Source organism: Vombatus ursinus, unplaced genomic scaffold (assembly GCF_900497805.2).
Source record: "Vombatus ursinus unplaced genomic scaffold, bare-nosed wombat genome assembly UNPS02014832.1, whole genome shotgun sequence".
Taxonomy (NCBI): domain Eukaryota; kingdom Metazoa; phylum Chordata; class Mammalia; order Diprotodontia; family Vombatidae; genus Vombatus; species Vombatus ursinus.
Window position 1 is genome coordinate 77,186,774 of NW_020954610.1, and position 7,203 is coordinate 77,193,976.

Below are 7,203 nucleotides of genomic sequence, written 5' to 3' on the forward strand. Positions count from 1 at the left end.
TCTTAATTTATCCCATTCTATCTAGCAATGCCTTCATTTCTGGATTTGCTTGCAGAATACACAAAGGATAATCCATATTAAAAATCTAGTGGTAGGAGTTCGCAGTTTATAACCATATATGTATATGCATGTTGTGAGAATGATATTACAGTTACAGATGCATCCGAATGTAAAATTGAAATAGAATGTGGTTTCCCTCATGGTCTGAGAATGAGCTAAATACTAAATGAGCCTGTTAGTTTCTCTATCCGGACTCTCCCTTTCTTCTGTTCTATTTAAATCAATTCAATTATACAAGAATCTGCTAAGTGGCTATTATGTGGGATATACTGCTTAGGTCTTTGGGAAATATTAGAATAGAGACAAGGGCAGGCCCAATGGTTTCATTGATATAAGATATTCCCTAGGTGAAGGCACTCCCTCTACCAATGCAGGTTCATTTCTTCTCCCATTAGAATTTGAGTCCAAAGAAGCAGGGCTTATATTTTCAAATGAAGACAAGCTTTCTCTCCTTGCCATCTTACCCCTCTTGCCACAGAAAAAGCAAGAAAAACAAAACTGTTACAAATATGCATAGTTAAGCAAAACAGATTCCCACAGATTCCCCCCCCCCAAAAAAATGTCTTAATCTGAACTCTGAGACACCATCACCTCTCTGTCAGGAGGTGGCCATATGTTTTATCATGAGTCCTCTGGAATTTGACACAGCCTAAAATTTAAAAAAAATTTATTTAGTATTTTATTTTTCCTCAATTATATGTAAAAACAATTTTTAACATTCATTTTTAAAATTTTGAGTTCCGAATTCTCTCCCTCTCCACTCTGCTTATTGAATGAGCAAGCAATTTGATATAGATTATGCTTGTGTAGTCATGCAAAACATTTCCATGTTAGTCATGTTGTAAAAGAAAACATAGACCAAAAAAGAAAAACCAAGAAAAATCAAGAAAGCAAAAAATGTATACTTTGATTTATATTCAGACTCCATCAGTTCTTTCTCTGGAGATGGATACCATTTTTCATCATGAGTCCTTTGAGATTGTCTTGGATCATTGTATTGCTGAGAATAGCTAAGTCATTCACAGTTGATCATCTTATAATATTGCTATTACTGTGTACAATGTTCTCCTACACTTTGCATCAGTTCATGTAAGTCTTTCTGGGTTTTTCTGAGAGCATCCTGCTCATCATTTCTGATAATAGTATTCCATCACCACCATATACTACAACTTGTTCAGCCATTCCCCAATTGATGGGCATCCCCTCAATTTCCAGTTTTTTTTTTTGCCACCAGAAAAGAGCTGCTATAAATATTTTTGCACACATAGTTCCTTTTCCTTTTAAAAAAAAATCTGTTTTGGGATATAGCCCCTGTGCAACCTAAAGTCTTAAAGAGTTTCCAGGAGCACTAAAAGGTTAAGTAACTTCCCCTGGGTCACATAGCCAGTATGTGTCTAAGGCAGGATTTGAAGGCCTTCCTTCCAAGAAGGCCTTCCTTCTTGGCTTACATGGCTGATATCCATTACATCATGTTGCCTCTCTATGGGAAATATAAAGACATATAAAACATAATTCCTGCCATTAAGGAGTTTACAATCTGATAGGTGGATAAGTCCACAAATAACAAGACAAAGAGCATGACATATTTGTTACTTTCTAAGCAAGCCTATTTTGCTTATCTGCCCAAGGCTTTGCACCTTCCCTATATCAAATGCAACTTGACTTACATTAGAAGCAAAAAACTATGCCATTTAAAGTAGGATTTTCTGGAATTAGAAATACATGCAGTTACAAAAAGTAACATAAGACCTATTCCCCAGTTATTCTCCTGTGTATTATATTCTAGAGTTAGCTACTTACCTTGTCTACCCTCAGTCCTAAACTTGTAAGATAAATGCCAAAGAAAGGGGACAAGTGCTATGAGGGAAGAGAGACATCATGTCTGGTTGGAAAGATCAGGAAAGAAATCATGGAAGAGCCAATACATGCAAAGAATTTTGAAAGAAGTACAGGTAAAGATTGGGTTAGAGGAAGGAAACAAATTCTAGGTGGAAGACAGAATGAGTAAAGACATGGAGGTAGGAAAGTAGATGGCATGATCAGGAAAGAATAAGTAGTTTAGTTTGTAAATTGCATGAAAATGAGTAATAGAAGTAAGACTTGTAAGTTAGGTTAGTCATATTTGTGGAAACCTTGAATTACAAGTGGAAGTGTCTGGACTTAATTTAAGGATCCACTCAAAGTTTTAAAGTTAGTATGATTGGAATAGCTGTGAGTAGGATAGATTGAAAAGGAGAAAAGATTAGAGGTAGGGAGGGGCTTATATAATTCCAAAATGGTGTCACTGGAATTTAAATGTGGTTTTGTGGTATTTATTTTCCTATAATCTACAAATAACTGGATGAACCCATTAGGTTTGGGAAACTACATAAAAGGAGGACCTAGGTAAGGATGGTGGTGTTCATAATTTGCTTTGACATGTTCTGTATTGCTCTTTTAATGATAGAATAATAGAAATTCAGAGGTTGAAGGAATCTCAGAGATCATCTAGTCAACCCATATATAAAAACAAAAACAAAAAAATACAACATTCCTAACAAGTAGTCATCTAACCCTTGCCTTGTAGTCCTCAATGGGAAAGGGGCCCAAAGCAGCCCATTTTGCTTTAGAATAACTCTAATTCTTTGGAAGTTTTCCCTTAATCTAACCTAAATCTACTTCTCTGCAATTGATTCTCATTATTGCTTCTAGTTCTGGCCCCAGGACCAACAGGAACAAATTGAATTCATCTGCTACATGATAGACCTCCAAATATTTAAAGTTAGCTATGATGTACCCCTAACCCTTCTCTTGGTTAAACACCCTATTTTTGGTAGTGAGGGAAGAGAATACCATGCATTGGAGATTTAATTCTGACAATTTTGCCTGTACTTGAATTAGCAAGTAAAATATTTAGTTGGGCTCACCCAGTAGGTGTCTGATGGTATTCACAATGAATTGTTTAGGAAAATATGAAGGCAAATATCCAAGAAAGGTTTGCAGAGCAGTATGGTAGTTCTGCTTCGGTGGTCTAGTGTTCTACTACACTTTCCTCTATTTGTGGGGCTTGGAAATCAATCCCTTCAATCCCCTTGGTGAGATGGAGAGCCTACAAGGCCTATCTATATCCTTTAGGTATGTGGGTTGATTGTGTGGGTTGGGTACTGTTCTACTCCAAAGCTTAAACTAGAGTGGATCAGTTAAAACATCTGATATGTTCCAAATTCAGTCTTGAGTTTCATAGCTTAGCCCAGTGGTGGAGTTCAGTTCCTTGTCACTAAAGAGCAGTGCCTGGCCCTGGGCACTGGGCTTCTAGGGAGCCTCCCAATAGGCAAGCTGCAAAGAGAGCAGCTTATCATACCAGTCATTCTTATTTATGCTTATATATGCTCACATAATTATTTATTTTCAATCAATCAATTAATCAATAAACATTTATTAAGCATCTATGCACCAGGCACTGTGCTAAGTGACAAAAAGAGTCAAAAGACAGTCCTGCCTTCAAGGAGCTACAATCTAATTGGACAGAGGGGACCAGTAAAGCCCTTATCAATCCATTTGTGTGAAGGTGGTAAGCTGTCACTCTGGAGGAGCTTTGTTGCCATATCCTTCCATAAACATCTCAGAATTCCAGAGAGAAATTTAGAATATTAATCAACAGTGTTAAAGGAAATTTAAGGTGTAAGAAAATCTTCATGAGGAGCTTCTGTTACTCTTGAGGCTTCCCTAGGCGAAGAACAAGGCTATAATTGAGAGTACCATGGCAATGGTAATGATATACAGGAGGAGATCTTAATCTTTTCTGTGTCATGAATGGTGAAACCAATGACCTTTTTCTCCAAATGATGTTTTAAATACATAAAATAAAATACATAGGATTAAAAAGGAAACAAATTACATTGAAGTATGGTTATCAAAATAAAACACACACACACACACACACACTCAAAGGAAGTTCATGGACCCCAGGTTAAGAACTTCTATTTGAGATGGGGCCATAGCTGGCACATTATTGCCATATGTGAACATTGTTTTGAGCAGGTGAGCACAAGAACTAACCCTCATCTCTCTGATGCCTGATACCAGTGCCACTTAGTGGTTTTGCCTGTTGTTGTTATTATTGTTGTTGTTGCAGGTTTTGAGAGTCAAAATCTGTGCCTGGATTTTGGATTTACTGCAGCAAATCTTGTCTCTTTCCTCACCTGTCAGATTTGGTATTCTGGTGAACTTTTGGTTTGATCTAGCATAGACTCTACTTTTCTCTCTTGGATTGAGATTTGCCCACTTTTCCCTAAGAAAAGTTTTACTCCCTTTTAATTGCCCTTCAGTAACTATCTTTAGAGGCCAGGGATTTAACAAGTTTGTTTTTGGGGTTCCTAGAGGTAATAAAGTTAACCACTGCCTATATGAAAGGTTTCCCCTTTCATGGAGCTCTGGGGGCGGAAATGGGAGTGTTGGAGGTGCCTCTAATATCCATTTCCTAAAGTGGAAGTTTAGCTTGACACTCTTTCCCATCCATTGATAAACTTACCAAATTTTACAATAATTGGGTCAATATTGGACTAGATTGATTAAGGAGAACTTAGCCAGAACCTCTGCTGAATTCATATCATTCCAAGGTGTCTCAAAATGGACAATTCTGATACCAGCTCAAAAAATTTCCCTTATGGAGAACTGATTTTTCACTGATTCCTCTGTTACAAGAGGTAGTCACATACTCTAAGGAGTGCTATATTAAAGGCAGCTTCCATTTTCTTTAAAAGAAATTTTTTGGTATGCTGCAATTTGTTTCAGAATTTGGAGGGAAAATATGCTTGACCAAACAAGAGATAGCGAGAATCCCAGGAAGTAAAATGAACAGTGTTTATATAAAATCGAAAAGCTTTTACACAAACAAAATCAGTGCAATTAGAATTAGAAGAGAAATAGTTAACTGGGAAAAATATCTTGTTTCTCTGATAAAATAAAAGTCCAAACCTATCTAATTACAGGACAAGCATATCAGCTCAAAAAGAAAGCGAAGTCAGATGAGTTTCTCTGATAAAAGTATGGTGTCAAGGATACATAGGAAACTGATTCAAATTTATAAGAACAAGAATCATTTGTCAATAGACAAATGGTAAAAGGTTATAAATAGGCAGTTCTCAAAAGAACGAAAACAAGCTGTCAACAACCATATGAAAAAATGTATCAAATAACTAATAAGAGAAATGTAAATTAAAACCCTGGGGTTCCACCATACTCTTATCAGATGGGCAAAGATGACCAAAAAAGGAAACAAACTATTGTTGGAGGGCACATGGGAGATGGAAGATTAAGCACACCAATGAACCATTGTTGGAGCTGTGAACTGGTTTAGCTGTTGTAGAAAGCAACTTAAAAACCATAGCAAAAAAAAACCCATTAAATGGTGCCTATGCTTTGATTCAGCAATACGACTATTAGGCCTGTTCTTCAAAAAGATAAAAGAGGGTGCCAAGATCCCCACACCAAGACCACCCTCTCTTTTTGCTATTAGGAGACACCCTGTTTTCCAGAGCTAAGTCCCAGCAAACAAGCTTTGCCCTGAGCTTGGCATAACAACAACCCTTTGCTCTTGCCCTTTGGATGAACTCAGCTGCACCAAAATCCCAGAATTGTTTCACACCAGCACCAAGTGGTCTCTGAGCTCGGACAAGTACCTGCAGTACCCACATCCTGGTCATTAAGCCCTGCCATGAATCAAACTTGTCTCATTGTTGCTGTTACCCCTCATTGTCAGGGCTACAGCTTACTGAGTGGTCCGTAGCATATGTGTGGAGATTTGCCCACACCAAAGTGGGTCTTCTACTACAGGAGGGCCTGATACATGTGTCTAGTTTCCCTCTTCCAATGGAATAAAGAAAGCTTTTTGTTTGTGACCATTGTTAATTCTTTGACTTTATTTTGTTTTCTTTCTATTTGATTTTTCTGAGTTAACTGTGGTTGTAATAACCTGTGAGAGTTCTTTGATATTTTTAGCGTTAATAGCAGTTGTAAAACCCCTGTGACTCTTGGTTATTTGTTTTCAGGGCTGACAAGAGAAGGAACTCATATGTAAAAAATATTCATAGTGGCACTTTTGGTAGCAACAACAAACTTGAAACAAAGTGGGTACTCACCAGTTAGGTAATGACTGAACAAATTATGGTATGTGAATATAATGGAATATTATTGGACTGTAAGAAATGGTGAAAGGGATGGATTCAGATGATGATAACAGCTAGTTATGGAATGATACAGAGTGAAATGAGCAAAGCCTTGAGAACAATTTATACAATAACTACAACATTGTAAAGAAAAATAACTTTTAAAAGATTTAAATGCTCTGACCAATGCAGTGACCACACATTAGTCCACAGGCCAGAGAACAAAGCATGCTCCCCTTAGTGGAAGGAGGTACCCTAAAGTCTCCTGTGAAATTAGTTGTTACATTTGGGGACATCTTCCAGGATCTGAAGGGCTGATTCTCATCAACCGTGAACACTTAATCCTCTTTTGGGAGCCCCACATGTGTTTGGTGCTCATCTGACTTCGCTTTCTTTTTGAGCTGATATGCTTGTCCTGTAATTAGATGGGTTTGGACTTTTATTTGAAATGCCCTGTTAATGTGGAGAAAAATAGAGAATTCTACATTCTGTAGGGGACCTGTGGAGAAATTTTGTCTAGGCCTTTATTTGACTTGCTCTGTACACTGGTACGTGATCCACTGGGCAAACCGTTATCCCAACTGGGATTGTCCTATGTGGAAGAATTTTCACCCAAAGTGGTTTGGTTTCTCACTTGGGTGTGTGTGTGTGCATGTATGTATAGCGACCCATAGATTAGGAATCTAATCCCTACTAGGAGCGCTCCACATACTCTGGTTGCTAATTTGGGATTAGACTTTTCCTCTGAGAAGGAAAGCTCGCCTTTTCCTTTTCTTTTCTTTATTTTGTTTAGTTGTTTCAGTTTTTTCATTTTATTTGTGTTTTTCTTTCTTTTTTTTTTTGTATTGAGACAGGCTCTTTCTTGTAAGTGCTTGGCAGATGGCGAAACCTGCAATTTGGGCATCTTATATGGAGCTCTACAGTAACCTTAAGCCCCATGTGTGCAACTTCTCCACTTCAGAAAACTAAGGAAGATGACACATTAGGTTTCAAGACA